General features: G+C 41.0%; 1 protein-coding gene across 4 annotated transcripts in view; it reads right to left on the reverse strand.

The window, feature by feature from the left end:
* Nucleotides 1–10,359, reverse strand: part of LOC120896499 (transcription factor Ken 2) — a 38,865-nt gene extending 28,506 nt beyond the window's left edge. For 2 of the 4 annotated variants that reach the window (XM_040300667.1, XM_040300664.1), the window contains exon 1: nucleotides 9,421–10,359. The gene's annotated coding sequence lies outside the window, so the exon portion shown is untranslated. Of the gene's footprint in view, nucleotides 1–4,192; nucleotides 4,377–8,664; nucleotides 9,382–9,420 lie in introns of those variants that run through there. The other 2 variants (XM_040300665.1, XM_040300666.1) reach the window with 2 other exon arrangements.
* Between the last annotated feature and the right edge of the window lie 11,558 nt (nucleotides 10,360–21,917).

Here is a 21,917-nt window from a genome sequence, read left to right on the forward strand (position 1 = left end):
CGGCCAAATATGTAACTTAGATATATTGTTACCTTGGTTATGATTAAAAAAATGCTAACAAGCCAAACAAGTCAGTTGTTTCCATAAAAGGAATGAGATGATGAGTGTATCACATTTCATTATCTCTCTCTCTCTCTCTCTCTCTCTCTCGGTGAAAAAAATGAAAAAAATGAAAAAAATCGCTGTTGAAAAATTATATATGTTGCTAAAGACGTGTGAGCTAATTATTGCTATAGATTTGTTTATCCATTTCAACTATTGAAAATCTACAAACTACTAACTCCGGTCTGCCAAGTGTGGGCTATGTTAAAGCAAATGTAACATAAACCTTATGTGATGCTAAGAAATATGCCACAATAAGTGAGAAAATCTAGCGACTCAATGTGGAGAGAAGCGGAGCAGACGTATCACCTCGGTGCGGGCTAAATGGAGTCAAGTAAATGCGGTTTAACCTAGTTGAGTCAAAACCCGTCCACCAAACCCATCCCATACCCAACACCATCCCACCATGCGCAACTCCAAGCGACACTTCGATTTCAAATGCAATGGCTGGCCAATGTTCACCCCCACATACTCTCTCTCTCTCTCTCACACACACACACACACACACAGCGCTGCAAAAGCGCGGTAGAAAAGCGACGGTACAGCGGGAAAGGCGCGTGTAGATCGCAACGTTCGCGCAATAGTACGCGGCCACCCCGCGGTCGGGTGTCGCGATCATTCACGACACGGCCGCACGATCGACAAAATGTGCGGTGAAAGGAGGAAGTGAGAGCAAGAGCAAGAGAGTGTGTGGAAGCAATGTTGCAGCAATGGGGGCCTGTATGTGCCTCCAACTGTGACTCAATGTCCATGCTAGTGAATGTGTGTGCGTAAGGGTAAAAAGACGCACGTGAGGAGCGAACGAGACAGGTTCGCTTTGGTGAGAGAGGAACAGCACACGAAAAGATCATTCATCGGTGAGCGGAAAGTGAAGGTTTTTTTTCTGTCCACTTTTTTGATGCTGATGCTACTAGGTGGGCGGGCTGGCTGTCGGGTGGGCGAAAGGGTTGTGGCAGAGTAACGCACCCCTTAGCGGGAGCGAGGGACGCGAGCAAAGAGGGACACCGTCAAGGGGAGGGAGCGCATGGTGCCACGGTGGTTTAGGGGGAAAGATCAAGGTACTTTTACACTGTAGCACGGAGACCCATATGAAATTTATGCTCGTTGCATAATCGCTTCACTTTCGATTCATCAGCTTTACTCCACATGGCCGACAGCGATCCCACGCTCGGTGAGTGCGGAAGGGAGACGAGCTGGTTCGCATCGTATCACTGTGTATGTGTGAGTGTTGTAAGCACACGACGGCGCCTCAACACTGCGACATTTGAAGTACTGCTGGGGATCGACTTTTGTGCAAACGGTGGAGATGGAAGGATGGGATATTTTGTTTTGTGTTGTTTCTTTTCTTCTTTTTCGTTCTTATGTTCAGTTATACCAGGGCTGGTGGTGTCATCTCAGCATATTGTGAAGCATATTGACGAGGCTACGCTGCTACTAGACGTACACATATATGGGAAAAATAAAACAAACAGTTACATTTTGTGCGACAGTTTCCAACAAACGAGTTATATTCCTAAAAGTGAAAATAATTTCATTCTACAACAATGTTGCTTCCCGTCTGGGATTAAAACCAATCGCATCAAACCACCTCTTCGGTACAGTTTCATCGCCTCACGGTACAACATCTGTTCCACATTGATAACAAAGCTAGTCGAAGTATGTATAGAAAGCGGCAAAGGTGCGAATGCCAACCGCTTTCTTCATGCAAGCCCGCACTGCCGGTTCTTGGGCAGCCTAATCAAACTGTAGCTGACCTACTAAACTTCCCGATAAGGAATCTTCGCCTCAACTCTAGTGAGCGTTGATCTGATGCCATGCGTAGGGTCACTAGCAACAAAGACCAGTATTGATCCGATAAATGGAGTGTTAAGTTGTGTTCTTACATCATAGCTGACACAACAAGCCAAATGAACATTAATGTATTTGCAATTCAAATGCTAAACTGGACTGCACTGGATGTCCGCCACGTGTCACTTCTCTTAGTTCATAGTTTAGTTTAAACAAAATCATTCAATCCATTTGTGCGTTTCGTCTAAGCTACTTTCTATGGCTGCAAAGCAAAACGAAACACAACGGCACATTCGCAAACTCTCTGCGTCGTGCGACGAACCAACCGTGCGCATCTGGACAATTCAAGCGCTTTGGTAACAACATAGGAGCGAAACGTTGTACCCCAAGCAATTGCAGATTATGACAGCAAGACCGTGCATCAACGTGCGGCAATGGGGATGCACCAAAGAGAAACACGAACAGTTGACAGTAGAGACGGTATCGCCACTGCTTGGGAGTATGCGCCGACGATTGCATAATTTTCGGCCAGTTTAGTCGGTAGACACTTTCACCTCTGCGGTACCGAGCGAGACGAGTTGTTAGTTACCATCGTTTTTTTTAGTTCAATCGGTCAATATAGAATTAAAAAGTAATAAGTAAATAAGTAGTAAAAGTAAAAGCGCTAGTTACAAACATGTATAATGAAAAGTGAAAATCTTGGTTAATTAAGAAGTTGAAAAATACGGCAAATATATATTTTCCGAGATCATTACAGATGGTTGATAGTGAAAATAACAGCAATTTCTTTTTAAATTAATGTTACTATCAAACATTTATTAGTAAACATTTATTGGACAATCGTAGAATGAAATTAGTATCAATGTTTCGGTCCTTTAAAGATATAAAAAAATGATAAAAAAACTGATAAAACTGATAGCAAAAACACGTAATCTTTAGCCAAAGCATAATACATAATAATAAAATGCGCACCATCCTTTACACCCAAAATAGTTACCGTGAACCAATTGTACTAGAAAGTATCGACGGATGGCACATTTTCCGATGACAAAGAGTGTCCGGTGCTACTCACCACCTATTATATCGGCAGCATGTCTGTTGTAACTCATGCGCAACCGGAATGCATAATGATGAGTACCCAAGGTCAGCACAGCTCTGTTGCCGATCGTCACACACAGAGAGAAAACCTTAGTATGTGTGTTTTCCTGATTTTATTTCCACAACCACTATGGTCACCTAGCCGAACGAGCGGCGAGGAAACTTTCGACACTTCTGCGACGATTTACTATGACTTGTTTTTTTTTTTTAGCAACTGAAGGGCGCCACGTTTTGTGGTTGATAAGCGTTCCTGAAACCGTACGAAAAACGTTCAAAGATAGTGTGCCACACAAGCGGTCCAATTACTTGTTGTACAGGTAAGTTTTTGTATTTGTGGAAAAGAAAGAGTATAACACTGGTTTGCTTTAAGCTGCTCACCAGTCAGGCCTCCAGCTAGCAGCGACAAGATAATGTAGATGTGCTTTCTCGCATGACTAAACTACCTCCAGGCGGTGGAATCCACGCGATCACCATATGCACGTATGTGCGTTCTATCCTTACGCACTATATTTCGGGCGTGTGTGTATTTATGGAGCAACCAAGGCCACTGAAAACCCGCGACACTATGCAAGTGTGTAAGTGCTGTAAGTCATCAAACGTCACGGCCGTATCAACCGTGTCAGCTGGTTGCTACATCGAAATGCCGTCTCATATATTATGCTGCGTGTGTCATTCTCAGAGGCTTTCGCTCGCTCTCCATTTCTTGGCCTTTATTACTTATTGACCTCTCACATGCGTTAAACTAGTTACAAAAGAATCAAACCATTCACAACCGAAACGAAGCGGCACCGAGAGTGCGATGATTTACTCGTACAGTTATTTTGGCTTATCAAATTCTTATACATTTGTCAATGCATTTGCTTTACAATAGTAACACGAAGCGACTCAAGAGGAACGTTTCTACGAGGAGAAACGGGGGGATCAAACCCTTTGCCCCCAGAACTAGCTTATTTCCTTTACGTATCAATGATTAGCTACGAAACGATTGCCCAATCACCTTCTATCCAGGGCCGTTCGAGGCTCGGAACGTGTTTGTGCGTGTGCGTTTGCCCTCCATACAGGCACCACGATCTTATGCGCATTCGTAAGTATGCTAGTGTAGGAGTGAGAGCATTGGAAGGAAGAAATAATCATTGACCTTCACTGGTAAACAAAACATTCAACCTCCCTCTCGAAAACTAACACCTCTCAACGTACTACTCACCGTTAGTGTGTCACCGAAAAACAGCGACGCGGCATTAGAGAACGATGCCATCGGGCAGCACACTTCGGAACGGTTGCTGAAGGGCCTGAGCGTCCGTGATTGTTTTTCGAAGCGTCACTTATACACGCGCAGGGACATGCGACGAAATTTTGGTCAGTGTTTCAATACGAATCGAAGCGCTTTACTATGGAAGAATATAGACATAGGTAACCCCGAATATGTGTCGCCGTCGTACGCGATCAAACTCTCACACATGCCTAGGTCGAACGCACGCACGCACGGTCGCGGTTGCGATCGCAGCTGGTATCTCCGGATGTTCGGCTATGACATTGGATCAGCCACATACATAGCTTCTTGCGACACTTTGCGTGCGTGCCCGTATTGTTACGCGTCCGCCGTTCGTATTGGTGTTTCCATTAGCGGCTATGGCATTTCGATGGATACGATACGGAGATGCGGGAACAAATAACCATATGGTTATTCCTATCTCTATCAAAATGTCCATACCATTCTTTCCCTACATTTTCATTGCTTCATATCATACACGATTTCGCGCATGTATAATACTTTCTCTAGCAGTACTACCAACTACTGCTACTTCGAGAACTACTGAAACCACCACCACTGCTGTCCGCCATATTGCTAGCTGACTGGATGTTAGGTAGGCAAGGTCGATGTTGTTAGTTTTCAAATTAGCAGTGCTACGAATTTGCTTTTGATTTGGTAACGATGTGTTGTAATGTGAAAGCCCACCGCGATACAGCTAGAAAACAATACACTCGAAACGACAACCAAAACTATGTACATATTTTACTCATCGTATATTTCACTCATTGACTGCTACTAAGCACTGGTGTAGTTCAAGCTTAAAAAGTACGACTCATAAATCTGAGTGTAATGCATTTTTGCCTCAACTTCTCAGAAATTAAACCCAGACAATTTGGTTTTGTACATGTTTCCAACCTGTTCATATTACCTCGATTACAGAAAACTTCACTTATTCTCCATCTCCAATGTACGGTATAATGTTTGCGTCCCCTAGACATATCGATCAGCACCTATTGAGCGAAACAACCAATATCCGTCCGAGTGAAAGTACCAACAACAACACAATTTCACCCACATCTGTCGGTTGCGTGGTCTCCGAAATGCCAGACGTTGTCGATTACGTGTAGCCGCCATGGCTTATGCAATCGTGTCTGATCGACGATCTTTCACCGGTGATCCCCACGGTGCGTGCGTATCGCACACTACGAACGCTGCTCAACATCGGGGGCTGGGAAGCGAGCTGATGAAAGCGAAAGTCGCATCACAATGAGAGTGACACATTGCCGCGAGAATACGCGCGCACGCACCGCCGCCAAACAGGCACCGGATGGCAACGTAGAGTTGTGGAGGAACGAACGGCGGTAGCGGCCACGATACCATCAAACTCCCCACTCCGAAGAAACCAGTATGCGCCAAACCGTACCCCGGTGTTACCATTACCAACACGCAGAGAGAAGCGTTCTTCACTGCACGAACCGAACTGATTATGTTTGGCCCGGTTTTATTTCGTTGCCTCATCCGTTCCGTTCCGTTCGGTTTGCTTTCTGTTTCGTCCGGTCTCCTTTCCATGCATTGCGTTGCCCATTTTTTCTGCCCGAGCGTGCGGTGAAAGTGGATTAGCGAAGGTTAAGCCACTTACGCTTCGCACTCTGCACTTTCGATAGTTCGTAGCGACCGAACAGCTACAGGCAAATTCGATGCTAGCTCCACACGATCTTTGCCCGAGCTTTTGTTTCCATAGCCCGAGTTTCAAGCGCCTTGAAACGGCTATTTTGCTCAACCGTCTGTGCAAACACGAATAGGCGAAATGCAGACAGTCACGGTTAACGTAACGCCTTGCGGTGTGCCGGCCTAACGATCGCAACCGAACCATCTTCCGGTCCGGTTACGGAGGTTTTGACCGTCATTCAAAAGTAGCGTATTGTATTATAAACACACACACACACACACATACAAATACATATTTGCACACCACCATTGGTTATTAGTCCACTGATTGGTTGCTTTAAAATTTCTAATTAGGATGTTAATGAAAAAGTGTGAGTTTATAATGAAATTGTTACGAGTTCGGTAAGAAAATAAGATGTTAATCGTAAGTTAACCAATACTTTGAAAACAATTCATTCACCACACTGATGTAGAAAAGTATATTATTGAAAAGTATTTACAACGCATATAAATTGAATACTTCAATATCCTTTCTACATTCATCTGTTATTAGCTCGACTGTATGAGATGAAGCCAAGAATTTTTCAAAAGAAGCGCAAACGTTTCTCCTTTCTTTGTGTTTAAACTTACAAATACATAAGTGCTTAGAACCTTCAACGAACCTTATCGCAAAATCCACCATTTCCTGTGAACCATCCTGGTTGAACGAGACCTGGGCGACGAAACTGTCGAACAGTATACACCCTTGGCCTGTTCAGCTTCGCATTAGATAATCACACGCCTTTAGATTTTTCTCCTTTCCCCGGTCCATTGTTTGCTACTGCCCCGGTCTTTTTCGTTCGTTCCTTTCCCTTGATGTGTGGGCTCTTTAGTTATCAACCGTTTTCTCATTTTATTCGCTTCATCAAACATAGGATGTCCCAAAACGCAGCCAAACTTTGCGTACACAACGCGTGTATTAGTGCAACCGTTGATATCCCGCCGCCCGAGAGAAAGGAAGCAAGGAAAAAGGAGGAGGAGTGCAAGCTGGGTGTGCAGGATGCAAGGGGAGTGGTGTATTGGTGCAGATATAAAGGGAGAGAAAAACTGCATCCCTGCTTTTCTTCTGCTTGCTTGTTCGCCTTTACCCTTCTCTAAAACACACAGTTCAGTAGGGTAGGAGGCGTACACACACAAGTACACATACACATATATTTTGAATAAAGGGACTTAATGCAAGAGAAATCCCTCGAGCATAAAGTACACTGCATTTCCAGCAAAGGGGCGAGTACACCAATTCTAAGCGTCATAAAATGATTCCTTTTGGCGAACGCGGCTTGGTGTTTAATTTTCAAAAGTATTGCATAGATACAAAATCTAAAATAGATATAGGTGTAATGGATTAATACAACTATCATCGTTTAAGGAATCGTCCATGCTAGTACACCTATTACTTTTACAAACAAATGCATTTGATGTTGGGAATTATAAGCGAGGTCAAATGCGTCTGTAGCAAGCAAAATCATGCTTTGAAATCAGAGACACCATGTTTTATACACTTTATCATTGGTAACCAGTATCGACGATACATTTTATCAGGAGAAATACAATACCACAAAATCGACCGTTTAAGGAAACCCGTGAACATAATGTCAAGAGCAAACACCAACCTGTCACGGTGAGGCCACTCTCACAAACCAGTTGGTAAGATTTGCGGCAAGAGAAAGAGAGAAAAACTAAAGAAATAAATAAACAAAAGGGCAATATCATTGTTGGCCGTAGCACTGATTTTGACAATGTTTGAACATATTCAAGGATATCTGTCCGGTCTGATAATTTCGTTGATGGTGAATTTGTTAGCCATCGTTTGGTTGCTGTTTGGCGGATTTTTCAAGGAGTTTTCCAAGGAGTACGATTCCACTTCCATTATTAGTATTGTTCGCGAAAGGATGAAATAACAGCATGGTCTTTTTTTAAATCCACGGTAGTGTTAATTGGGATATTTGGTCATGTTGCATTTTGCCGAATGCTACTGATTCCTTGAAATTCAATTTTCAGACAAAGCTGCTTTGAGCAACACGAAATTTAACAAAATGTCAGTGTACAGTTGCAAGGCTTGAAACGTTGGTAGTTATAAAACTGGTTAGGCTTTCCATTCTGAAGGAGCCTTTTTGCGGTGGAGTTTTTTTTATAGAAGATTTCTGTGTCAAAATCTGTGAATTTTGATACTTTGAAAACAATAATAACAATTTAAATAAAAACAATAACAATATAACCTAAAGCATTAGTCCCATATACTTAGGCACGAAATGTTAACGCTAGAGAATGGCTACAAAAAAGGAATGCTAAGCGAATATGCGCATAACCCCGTCAATTTAATTACGCTTATTAATTATGTGACATCTTTTTAAATTATATTAAAAAAAAAGATCACTAGGCATCTATTTAAATATGTAAACTATGATTTAAATGCGAGCTTTATACCAATCTTTTTCTGCACAATAAAATGTTTCCTGCTATTAGCAACAAAAATCGTAAACAAGACATGATTTGCGAAGATGAGCCAGTACAAGATTGAATTAAAAACAGTCACGTGTAAAAAATCGTTCAAATACACACAAAACTCCTATCTTTGTGTTTCATTTCTGTAATGTATCGTCCTGTTAACTCGCAACATTTTTCATCTTTCTCACTATCACGTTAGTTCAGTGAAATTCGCTCGCGTGATGCACTTTTGCGGTAGGAGTTCCGTTTTTCCATGTTTATACTGTTCTCACCACTTCTGTGTCACCGGTTTTCGTTTTTTGCACACATACACATACATCAACCATACATGAAAACCACACTTTTTGAAGCGTTGTGTAAGTGTTAAATTTGGCTCCCTTTTCTCCCACTGCACAAGCCACAGTGCACACAGTGCATAGGTCACCGATCGACCGAACTTACAGCTTTTATGCTGTAGTAGATTGCAGCAGAAGGTTGAGTTATACCGCCGTAGTACTGGCAAGTTTGGCTTCCGCGTAAAGGTCATAGAGGAAGGATGGATCAACAGAACCAGCAGCAACAATTTCAGCTTCACTTTTCCTTTTACTTCAAACTGGTTTGTCGATCATACGAGCCTTCGTTTCTCTTTCTTGTAGCGTCGTTGCTCTACGTGCTTTTGCGTAATCGTAACTTTGTTTTTCTCTTCCTCTTCTTCGTTTTACTTCGTTCGCAAAAAGACAACACGTTTTTAATTCACGCACAGGTACCTAGGTCAGTCGTACGCACTACTTTCGGTCGCGTTTTAAATGAGAAAAAGCATCGCGCACACTATATATGCTCTGCTTGCTCTGTGTTTTCTCTGCGCCATCTCTTCTCTATTGGTTTTTTTGTTTTATTGGTACATACAAATGTTGATGAAATTATTGATGAACTAAACCACTCAATGAAGCAAACTGTGCACTACTACGTGATGTATCAACTATGATAGGACGTTAGTAAAATAATACCCACATACAATACATTCAAACACACACTGAACAAACACTCACCATGCCGGGTTTAATACACTTTTCTGGGATTTTCGCATTCACTTCGTTCTCACAGAACGCAGTTGCGTTTGCAATGCTGGCCTGCTCTATCACACTTTTCAGCGCTTGCTTTACAAACGCGCACGATCATTAGCACCGCCCAACTGTGATGATGATGATGATGATTTTTGCCAGCAAATTAGGTAACCACTTGTTGGAGTATTTCACCGCAGTTTAAACTTTGCTTTATTTTGCAGGTTCAATTGCACTCAAAACACTTTTTTGCAGCCTGCCGTTGTACGTGGGGTGTGCGAATGAAGTTAAATATATTGCACCTTCACTGGCTGCAGCACCATTCCATTGGGTTTTCTTTTTAATTTGATGCTTTTGACACAATCGAAACGGGATCGGGATTCCACCTTTGTCAACTATACTCGTCGAACAATTTCCACGAACGACTCCTCTTCAATACAGTAACATTAATACTTTCCACAACAGCATTTCCCTGCGCCGCAATGCGCGAGGAGATCCGCCAATTTTATACGGCTAGTTTGCTACAGAATACGGGTCCTCTGTAAAACACGCCCGGTGTGGAAAGAATAGCACGCACCGATGAACATTGTTTTTCGTTACACTGTACACCATGAAAGCCCTGCGGAACGTGAAGACACTTTCGCGGATGATCCGGCTGGATTACGCGAACGTTTGTGCGAAAGCTAGAGACGCGCGAGGGACAATGGCGCGATCGGACACACCGTAGACGGCTCGCTGCTAGGCTCCAAGGTTTTGGGAACGAAACTTAGGACCAGCCTAGCGGTTGCGATCGAACCGAATAGTTGCAGAGAGCTCGAGGCGGCCGTTCGTCGCCTGCTGTCGTCGTTGTCGTTCCGGTAAAATATCGCGCGCGCGCACGCACTCCGTATGTGAGGTGATCACGACTGTTTTCTCTCGACTGCCTACATCGCCAGCAAGAGCAAAAAAGCAGGCCAAGACCAGCCTAGCATCCCCTTCTTCTAAACAAACTGCCAAGAAAGCGCTGCAGCAGTTTGCTTCCTCTCGGCGCTCTCGAGAGAGAATGCGCGAGCTGCTCGCTCTTTCTCACACATACGCACACTTTATATTGCTCTCTTTCATTCAAAGTATTCTCTCCAGCTTTGGTTGTGCAGTGAAATGTGCTAAAGGTGAGGCTACACGGCTACCCTTTCACATACATTAAGAAGTATTTTAATGTAAATAAAAAAATGCAATTTATATATTTTGCTGCAGTCCGCTCTAGATGGGTAATATTTACTGGCCGCATTTCCCGTTCAGTAAGTGATTTAAAAATTGAATACACGGTTTTCTCGATGTTCCAAAAACAAAATAAAATAATGATAAAACATTTACGAAAAAAAAACTTTATTTTATAACATTTTATTATCTGTCTTCCACTAGCAGCATAATACAGTATTTCAAATGATTTCAAACCTAGAATCCATAACAAACGGTATACTGTAGTTCTAACAAAGTAGATGTTGTATAGAACGAATCTAATTCTACGCGAGTTAGAGAGAAAGAGTGAGAGAGAGAGAGAAAGAGAGAGAGAGAGACTGGGTAATTCTAAACGATGGAGAGTAAGAGTGAACCGTGTAATCGAGGAAACACCTAAGGTGAGTGAAAAAGTCCGCGATTCAAACCTTCGCCAGTTTGGTGGGAGAGAAGCTGCAGTTGCCTTTTCACTTTTTCTTAAGATCGTAGTAAGTGAAAGGGAGATAAGCGAAATGGTGATTTGGTTAGCAGCTACCTCTACAGGCAATACAGCTTTTTTAACGAGAATTGCACGCACCAACAAGATTACCTGTAATGTTTAAGTTATTTTGCTACATCATGTGTCCGATCCAAACCTGAGCCAAATTCAAGAAAAGCTTACTTCAGGAAAGGCTATTCCATGAAAACTGTGGAATAACGCGTAATATCATATACAGATTAAACAACGGAATCAGTAAGTACTCAATCATCAACGTTTTATTTTTTATTTTTTGGGAAAAAGTGACACATTGTTGACTAGCGGCAGTTATTATTCTATGTTCCTTTTAACTTCAACGCTGTTGTCAAAAAACAGCCAGTAGTCATAGATACAAGCACTCAAGGAAAATGGAAAAAAACAATGAAGGATTAATATCTTTCATGAATACTTTTATTTGCCTTGTATGTTTTAAGGCTTTTTTTCAAATGCAATTTTAGATGTTTTAAGTTGTATTTGTTTTTCGGTTTGTGTACCTCATTTGTTTGCTAGAAAGGGGAAAAATCTGTAACCATGTACGCAAATAAAGGCACCCGATGGAAATAAAACTCGGTTGACATTCAACATGAGAAAATAAAGGCTAAAACAAAGACAGCAACAGTGATCGTAATAAAATGATGTGTACCCAGAGAAAAGCGAAAGGAAAACCACAGCCACAACACCGCTAGTGGCCGCTTAGGAAAAGCCACAGTTAGGCAATGGACCGGATTAGGAAAGAAGGTTCATTGTGCAACGTGGGGAGGAGGGCGAGCAATAATAGCATTGTTTTAGTCGTTCACAGCGCTAGTAAAAGAGCGAAGGAAAGAAACAGAGAAATGGAGAGGAAATTACCTAATCGTATCTCACGCTCACCATTACACCTTTTGCTACCGTTGCCGTGATAATTTCCCCTGTTCGTGGATTTTTTTTCAGCAAAAAAAAAGTATCTTAGATGCGTAAAACGATAAGAATGAAACATTTTGTTTGTTTAATTCATCATAGAACTTGTTACACTTTTCGTCGCAATAAATGAAACTATTAAGTATTAACCAGATAGCCAGATAGTTAAATAAAGCATACCATATTATTACACCTATCATCATACGATGCAATAGTTTTTATGAAACCACTATACTATAACAAACCTTCACAAGTTGATTCTACAGAAATTTTGGTATAATTATTTTTGTCAACATCTTTACAGTACTACGAACTACTTTTATATCCTTTATTATCGCCCAATCAGACATCGTAATCTTTATTTAAACTGAAAAGCTCAATTCTAAGTCTAAATGTGAATTTTAGCTATCATAACAGGTGATGAAAATTTGACCAGAATTTTTTTATTGTTAAGATCTACCTGAGCAAGGATACATTTTCTCACCGCCTCATTAACAGGAGGTATGCTGAATGATAAATTGAGTCATCATCCGTTGGCAACGGCAAAAGACTTTCTCCTCCCTGTTCACTTGTTGCGTGTTCTTATTTTTCAAAAAGGACATCAATCATTAATCAACTCCATGGACCTTCAACAATGCCGACGATATTAGAATTTATATAGAATGTGTCGGTATTGTATACGCATATTTCCTTTGGTGATTTTCGTTTGGGAAATTAAGAGTGTTTCGTTAAAAATATGACTGACATTATGGAAAAATTAATATTTACAATTTTACAGAACAAAAGCTGAGGATTACTTTTAGTTCCAATCTAGAAAACAGCTACATTTTAGCCTTTCTAGTAGTCAACTATCTATTTCACGAACGAGAGCACGAACAACGCTCAATGCTAGACTGCTCCAACATACTACGGGTGGAGAGTGTTTCTCTTTCACCCTCATGCTGCTGTGTAGCGCACGATACTGCCGTACGACCAAAGGCACAATCCACCAGCCTACCTTTTATTTCCCGTTCGATGCGGATGGGGACTACGCAGCCGTTACGGTCACTGTGGTCACATGTGTGTAACGTGTTACAGAATTTCTCTTTCTACCATTCCAAGGTCACGACGTATTATGTAGTATACAAGGCACGAACAGCGGATGGTAGCTAAATCGTAAGCTTCCGTGGATTAGTAGATTTTCAGTCCAAATTCGATTTATGCAATGAAAAACGTACGCTTAATGTCACGTGTTGTTCGAAATGTTGACTACACAGTGCGTTTTAAGTTGGACAAAAGACAAAAAAGATCCTGATAACAATATATTTGCATAAAACAATAGAAATGTTATTTAAAATTGCCAATTGCATGGAATTGTAAATTATTCGAGTGTATAATTCATTATTAATTACGTATTTTCATTTTCAGATGAAAGTATTATAGTATAATATTTTCTAGTGATATCCATGTTTTAACAATTTTTACCACAAAAACAATCCTTTTCTACGTCAAAATGTCTGAAACCAAGGTAGACATCTAGACATCCTATATATCCTAAACTATCCTGAATAAAATGATTCGGTTTGATCAGAATCGTGTGTATCGTTCTTATTCTCTTGAACTTTGTGATCTCTTGGACGCTTGACGTTAGATTTTTATTCTCTTTTTTGCTTTGCTTAGTTTCTTTTCCTTCTTATTTTCTAAGCTTCGTTAATCGTTTCCTTTCTTCTTTGTGTGCAACACCTTCAAGCGTCTCGTGGTGCAATTCCTTTCAGTTGCATTCTTCCATGTCTACTCTGTGCACCTTCGCGGCTCAAAAAAAGGTTTATAGTTTGTTTCCGAGCGTCCTGTCTCGGGGGTTTTTTTTTGTGCAATTGAGCAGACCGTACGTTTTTGCTTACAGTAGGATAAAGTAAAAGAGGAATGATTTTTTGAAGATGTGGCCTTGAAGTGCTAGGCGTTTGGTTCAGCTCGATCTTTTTTTATCCTGGTTCTAATGTGGTTATTGCTGCTTTTGAACAGTGACTGATCAGTGTCTGCCGATACTCGCAAATCTATAGTAATAAGTATGATTTGGTACTTATTTTATGATCAATAAATTTGCATCTTTTCTCAACAACTATGAACGAACAACATCGAAAAAACGTAAAACAATACTTTGCATTCGATTAAACTTTAATCATGGGTATTAGAAACAATAATTATCAAGTAATTAAGTGAGAATTTTAGTAGCTTTACAAGACAAAAGAGCTTAAAAATAAAAGAATATTAGTCACAAATAAAGTTGGGCCGGTCTGGTGGTACAGTCGTCAACTCGTACGACTTAACAACATGCCCGTCATGGGTTCAAGCCCCGAATAGACCGTGCCCCCATACGTAGGACTGACTATCCTGCTATGGTAACAATAAGTCACTGAAAGCCAAGCTCACTTCACCAGTGGGGTACAGGCAGGCCTTGACCGACAACGGTTGTTGTGCCAAAGAAGAAGAAGAAGAAGTCACATTATTCCAAAATCTAGTTTGTCTTAAAAACACTTTACAACAATTCTGCTCTGTAATTGTTCAATTGCTCTTACTTTTAGATCAAATGTTGGACGCACATTTAGGCGCCTGTTCATGATGTCTAGTAAATGATCAGGAAGACTGCATTCGGAAAGTCATTTTTTAATTCCTATATTGACCTGCCTGCATGCACCATCTGCTAAGGTCAAAAGCAAATCAGTAATCGAAACAACGGCGCAACTACTGCCAAAAATAAACTTCACAACATTATTGTAAACAAAAACAACAACATAACTCTCACGCTGCTACCCCTTCCCCCTAAGCTAAGCTGCAGGGCAAAGCCAGGTAAACAATCACACCGCCGATTCTATTTCATCGAAAGGAAGGGAGATCCACCGAAGTGACGTTGATGAAAAGAAGGAAGCACTTCTCATGAATAGGCGGCCGCCCCCTTCCCACACTCAAGTAGGCGCAAACGGTCGCCTCGAGTCGAGTGGGGGCCAGTTGGTGTGAGCGAAAAGCTCCGAGCTGGCTGGAGGCCAGGATTGTGGGAAAGAGAGTTGGAGCGCGCAAAGGACCGAGCGAGAAAAAGCGAAAGGAAACGACAACCACGGTGTGTTGCTTTCGGTGTTGCACATACAGCAAAATCGTCAAGGTCAATTAATTAGAATGTTGTGTATAATGAGTAGAAGGTTGAGGAAGATTGAAGAAGGAACAGATTGTATTAGGAGATTGTGCTCGCGAAAGAGCTGGAGGGGTGAGACGGTGTGTCGTGATGATCTTGCGGTCGATGAAGAACGAGAGTTGTTACCTTCGCGATGATGCTGAGTAGGTTATGATGAAGCCAGGTACACGATTAGGGCTCAACAGAGCGACTCATATAAACATATGGGAACTTTGCAGTTGTAGCTGGCTGTAACCTATTTTTTGCATTTTTTGTTTTTCAAACTTTATAACATTTCGAATTTCTGAAATACTGTAAGTTTAACAGTATAAAGAACTAAAGCATTTCTAACACTAAATACAGCATGCTCAAGTGTGAAATAGAGCGCACGCCTGTATGTCGTTGCACGATGACGATCGCCACAAAAGCCCCTTCCATGTCTGCCTCGTAGCAGTTTCGTGAAGCGATTTGCCCAAATTCGTGTTAATCACCTTCAACCAATGCAATGACAGCGTTGCGTGGTTTCGCAACCGGGAAGGAGTACTTTTTTTGTCGAAATGACATTGAAATGATTTTCAGTGCACAAGGCACGGTGCCTGCAGCGTTCAATGGGTGGTAATACAGCGACACAACTACATACATCCGACCACTACTAGCATGACACATGCACACAACCAGACAGAGACGTCGCGTACTTTGGCTGTGGAGGTGGTTCATTCGAATTTAAATACTTTTATTTTATTTTTTAGGTAACTCTACAAATTTTTGCAACGAACATATACAGGTTCGCAAGTTCAAGAACAACTACAGAAACGTATTTCGGCTGGTTCCATCAACTTTTGCCTCAGTGCGTTCTGTGAGTCTCTCCCCGGCGCGGCAACAACAAGTGGTTTAATGGCCAATTTGGTAGAGGTCACAGGGTTTCGGTCGAATGCGTCTTTTGCTGGTGGATGAATAGCTTCGGAAGAGAAAAAAGGTCATGCTAAACTAAACTTCTTTGATTGAAAGCGATGGACTGCTTGTGCAGGTAACTGTCATGAGATAAGCGGATTGTTAGGGTACACAAAGTTTACGTTGAAAGAAAAGCATGAAATTAATTTTTCAGTTTTAAACATGCACTAGACACAGTACTGATCATACACCCCGTCATATATGCTATTGCAGGTTTGTCTGTAACCGTTGCATTGAAGTCTTTTAATGGTCCTTTACCTGTCCGTTTGTGCAATGCATCGTTAAGGCTCGCTTATTGGAGTACCGTACACAGCTAATTGTACAAAACTGAACAAATGCACCTCCGTAAGTAGAGAAAAGTAAAACTAAAACGACCCGCTGTAATGAAATGGAGATCGACAATGTTTTCCGGACATTTAAGCAGCTTTAATCTTTAGCAGAATTCCAATGGGCTGTACGATTCCCATCGCTTGATGGTAGGCCGCTCGATTTAAAATGCAGCAAGAATGTATTTTTGTGTCACATGTTTACCATTTATACTACGGAATCGCTCCTACTAATCTTTTGCGCGCGGTAAATACAACAGTGAGCGGAAAAGGAAAAACAAACGCCATCCTTAGCTACCAGAAAAACCTTCACTCCGTGTTGCACATTGTTACGTTTTCGTTTCACGAAACCGTGGCCGGTTATTAATTTCCACCTTTCGTGTGCGACCCTGAACACATTTCCACAGGCACACGCTATTGCCCACAGAACGTTTCCGGTTTCCGATGGCTTTAAATGGTGCTTCAACGAGGGGGGCTTTATGAGCTTTGAAGGTTGCACAGTTAATCTCATACCATTGAAGAAATACGCGATGTTAGACATCGATCGCTTCTGCATACATTAATGGCACACGCAGCATTTCATTGATCATTACACTGTTTCATCAATTAACGATCATCAATGCTGCATGTTGCTACCAAATTGGATTGATTTTTAATGGAATCATCGAAGAAATCTAGTACAGAGCAAATTGAAAGATTGCTTACAAGGAGAAAGGATACAGTAAAGTCATTTATGCTTGCATTTTTACAAAGTAATGGCAATGTTGTACTTCGAAATTATAGTACCTTAGACCTTTTTATAGAACAATAATGTAATTGAGCTGCGTAAGAACTTAAAAATCCGAACGATTCTTATGTTCGATTTGATTTTTCTAAGTACATTGAATAGTTCAGATACCTCTTTTTACTTACGTTCACAAAATACCCGCAATGTGCTGAATCACGACACAAAGGAAGAAATTAAATTTCTCTCATGTAAAGGTAATCGAACCTTTCACCTTTCACGCTTTAAATATTCTGAGCGTAATCGTACCGAGCGATCGGTGATGAAAGAACCTTCGATTGGAAAAAAAGAAAACAAAACTCGAACAAAACTCGTTGATGAGTTGGCATTATTTAAGAGCCTTCCGGAAAAAAAGCCCCAGGAAATGGTAGTGTCGAAAATACTAACATTTACCCGCCGCATCAAACCATTTGGTTTGCAGTGCACCTTGCTTTGTGCATCTATCTTCTGACAATTCCCTCTCACGCACTTTTTCCGCAGTATCAACGATTGAATTCGTACAGAAGAAATAGAATTCAATTTCACCCCATATTATACCTGTATCATGCAGGGGTTGCATTCTATGTTTTTTTTTTATTATCGCCCGTTCGTCATGCGGCTGGATTGATGCAACAAATACCAAAAAAATAAAAGCTCTCCCGAAAGAGTCGCTGAATGTTAACATTCAGGGGGTGCTGTGCCGTGTGATGGATTGGCATGGCCGAATGTGTGGTGTTTGTATAAGTGAGTGTTCGAGACAAACAGACCGATGGGATGAGGAGGTTAGGGAATAGGAGGAAAGCGAGACACCTTTTTCAATGATCTCTTCACCTTCACCGTTCGCATCGTCTGCGAACAAGTCAAAGTCAAAGATCAACCAAGGCGATGGACGAAGCGTTGTCCTTCAGCGTTCTAAGCACCGTCTTTCGACCAAAGATGATGGCAGGTCTTCGTTTTCGTCTTTGATGGACAATATCGCATCGTACTTCCTCGATTGGAGTCCAAAAATGTGTGATCGTTTTTTTGTTGGTTATCGTTAGAGTGTATACTGTGGAATGACCCTTAAACTTTCGATGAGGATCACATAAAGATTGCAGGCCCAATGCATAACGCATTACCTCTCTGGCAGTCAAAAACATTCCATTTTGTTCTTGTTATGTGGTTTATATATGAGCAATATGTAGGAAATGGGGATGCATCAAGCCTTTAAAAGTACCACAATATTAATGTACATTTCAAGAGAACGATGCCGTAATAACGCTCATTAAAAATTAATATAAATTAGTATATGCATGAGTTCAAGGTGTTGTAAAGCTTTGTTCAAGTTTTGTTACATATTATGTTATCATTATTTTCATGTTTTATAAAATGTGTAATAATGAAATCTTAAAAAAAGTTGTTTTTTTTTTATTTCAAGAATCATACACTTGCGATACAGAAGCGATTTTGATCTTTTTCAATTTCTGAAGATTTATTGTGAAATCGGAAATGTCACAACACAATCTTACAATTTATAATGCAATAATTCACGATCAGTTGATGTCCACTCTCGGTTTCCTCTGTAAGATGCTGAAACACATGCAACATAAGCCACAAAAGGTTCGTTGCACAGGTCCGTTGCAGGTTCTTTTTGAACCGTCATCATCATACTGTAGATTATAATAGATACCAAACAAGAAGTATTCTTCAGAGAGACCTGAAAATTCAAGCAAAAAAAAAAGATGACTGCAATACAAAACTATCATACTCTTGAACGATTATACTGCAAGAGCAAAGCTTGCGTTTTACAGAGAAAAAAAGATATATTATCAAGCTCCGCTTTACGTTTTTGCACAAAATGGTCTGAACAGTATCTACACGACACGGCAATACAAAACTAAGCGGGAAGAAAAATAATACATATCAACCCCTAATTTATCAATATTTAGGCCACTTGACCCAAACACTGCTTGTCACTACAAGGTCTGTTGAAAGAATCGAAATACCACAATAAGACTAATGATGTGCTATTTATCACCCCAAAACCGATTGGTCCACAATGTTTGATCGATTAGACTCATCACACAGGTCTCGGTATACCTGTCGATATCCTTCATCCTTGAGCATTGAAAATTGCATTCGTATCAGGATCATTGTAAATCTCGTCTGTTTTTAATAATGTTTCTTTAGAAGCGATCTTATTGGAGATTATGTATTTTGGGGCATTAGGAAATACTTTTACGCTTAATTTTCAACACATTTGTTGACGTTTAATTTAATGTGAACAATTGTTAAACAATACCAAATTACAGTGGAGCGCCGTTTATCCGGGTACCTTTTATCCGGTTGTCCGTTTATTCGTGCTGTTAAAAAATGACAGTTCAATACAATGGTGACATTGCGTTATGAGGAGGATATTTGAAAATGCGGTTAAAAGAGCATATTGTCATAACAAAAGACACGATAATTCAAGGCAAATTTCAAATATTCTTATGGGAAAAAACATGAAATTAATTAAAACTGGGTCATTTTTATTAAAAAATTAGATAATTTCCCAAAAATTAATCAGGAATTGGTGATAAAATATATCATTTGATTCATTATCATTTGTTATTCGCATATCCGGGTGAGGTCAAGTCCCGAGAAGCCCGGATAAACGGCGCTCCACTGTAATTGCATTTTTTCATGCTTGCTGCGTAAATTTACATGTAACATTACTAGAAGAATAAAACTACAATAATAAAGAACTATTGCTGGCCGAATGTGATATATGCATAGGAGCACGCACACGTGTGTATTTGTGCATTTGTTTGCTTGCAGACGGTTCTATGTTTTCTGAGCAAGCATTTTTACAAAGCAAACAACAACGAATAGTGCGATCAATCCGGGCTGGTAATATTGCCTTCTTGTTGCGCCAATGCCATTGATGCCGTCCGTTTAAGGGATGTATCAAATAAGAGCTTTAAAGCTCATTAAAACCCCCATAGTTAGCTAGCTGCACCTGCAGTGTCAGCGCCATACCAAGTGCATAATCGGCTGGTAGACTGAGGATGCAAAGTCAATGCCACGATAAAGGGAAAATAAGAACAATGGCAAAGCTAACAAGGCTTAACAGCCCTTGTCGCGAAATTGGAAAAAGGAAACAAGAGCTCACAAAGCTACCTCTTCCTACACAATCGCAATAGTAATTAATCATTTAATTAATTGTACAACTCATAAAATTGCACTAGAAACATGGCCAGCAGCTAGTGTGAGCAACGCGGGCTTAAATGAATGACATGCGGCCACGTCTATCCGGTGCAGCCTTCCGAATCGTTGACCTCCGGATGTAAAGGACAAAAAGTGTGTTTCATATTCGTAACACAACTCCAGCTGCATTCCTCAGTCAGCTGATGATCATGGAATCTGCTGTTTGTCACCTTGTCACGACATTGAATGATGTGTTGGTGCAGTAATGACTGGTATTATGCTCCGTGCTCTACGTAGAGCACTGGTCGCTAGGAAGTACGTATTACTCTTTGATTGCTTTAAACAATTTACAGAACATATAAATTAGCAAACTGGTTGAAAAATGTAATTAATAAACCAACTCAACTTAGGAAAAAAACATGTAAGCAATTCTACAAACAAACAAGATATTCATTAATGGTGTGTTTACATGACTTTTGAACTAATGGTAGATGATCATGTACAATCGTATTGATCTACCATCCAATGTTTAAAATGAAGCATGCAAAGCTGTCGTTTATTAAGCAACACGGCTTACTTGGACCGTTCCTATCGAAATAAAAAAAAGCACAAAAAAGGTCGTTCAAGAAATTGTTCTGTCAGATTTACGAGTCCTTCATAGCAAGCTTAGGACACTGCTATACTCCGTTCCTGAATGCATACATATTGCTCTATGTGAACGATCTGGCTATGATTAGTGGACAGGCTGACACAAAAGCTCTCCCCTGCACAGCGATCAAAGCGTTCACAGCTACACGCTGCCGAATGTTGGAGTGGAGAATTTGACAAACGTAAACCAAAAAAAAGCTCTTATTTGCAAGTTGCAAAAGCGAGACGACAATAGGAAGAAGCGAGAAAGAAACTGACACACATGAATTAGAAGGAGGGGGGAGAGAGCGAGAGAGAGAGAGAACGGGCACTTCGCAGCGAAGATAGTAAAGCATTGAGAAAATCAAACGCAATAGATTATGAGAGGTGAACGGATGAGGCAATGGAGAAGGGCAGCAACTGCACGAAAGGGGTGCGCTTTCGGACGGGTGAAGGTAGGAGTCGGCATTCACGACGCAAAGCACACTGTGTCGTTAGCTTTAACCTTGAAACTTCTACCCTCCAGCAAGCGAGTGAGAGCGCCGCGAGAGTTGTGCCAGTACGCGGCTCCACCATGCGCCCGTTTCGGTCAGATCGTCGAAATCGCTTCCTAAATTTTTGACCGAAACAACCGCGAGTCAGCGGGCCGAAGAGAGTGACTTTCGCATTGTTCGTTTTGCGTGGTGATGTTTGATGAGTTTGTTGTTGTTGTATGATATTGTTGCCGTGTGTTTACTCTGTGGCACGATCGTTCCGATGTTGTTTTTTTTTGTGTGTTGTCTTGCGTCGGGTTACGCTCATGTCGGCTGTAATGTTTCCTTCGCCATTTACGTATTTTTCCTATCACCGTCTTTTTTACTCCTATACACACACACT

Source organism: Anopheles arabiensis, chromosome 2, assembly GCF_016920715.1.
Source record: "Anopheles arabiensis isolate DONGOLA chromosome 2, AaraD3, whole genome shotgun sequence".
Lineage (NCBI taxonomy): Eukaryota > Metazoa > Arthropoda > Insecta > Diptera > Culicidae > Anopheles > Anopheles arabiensis.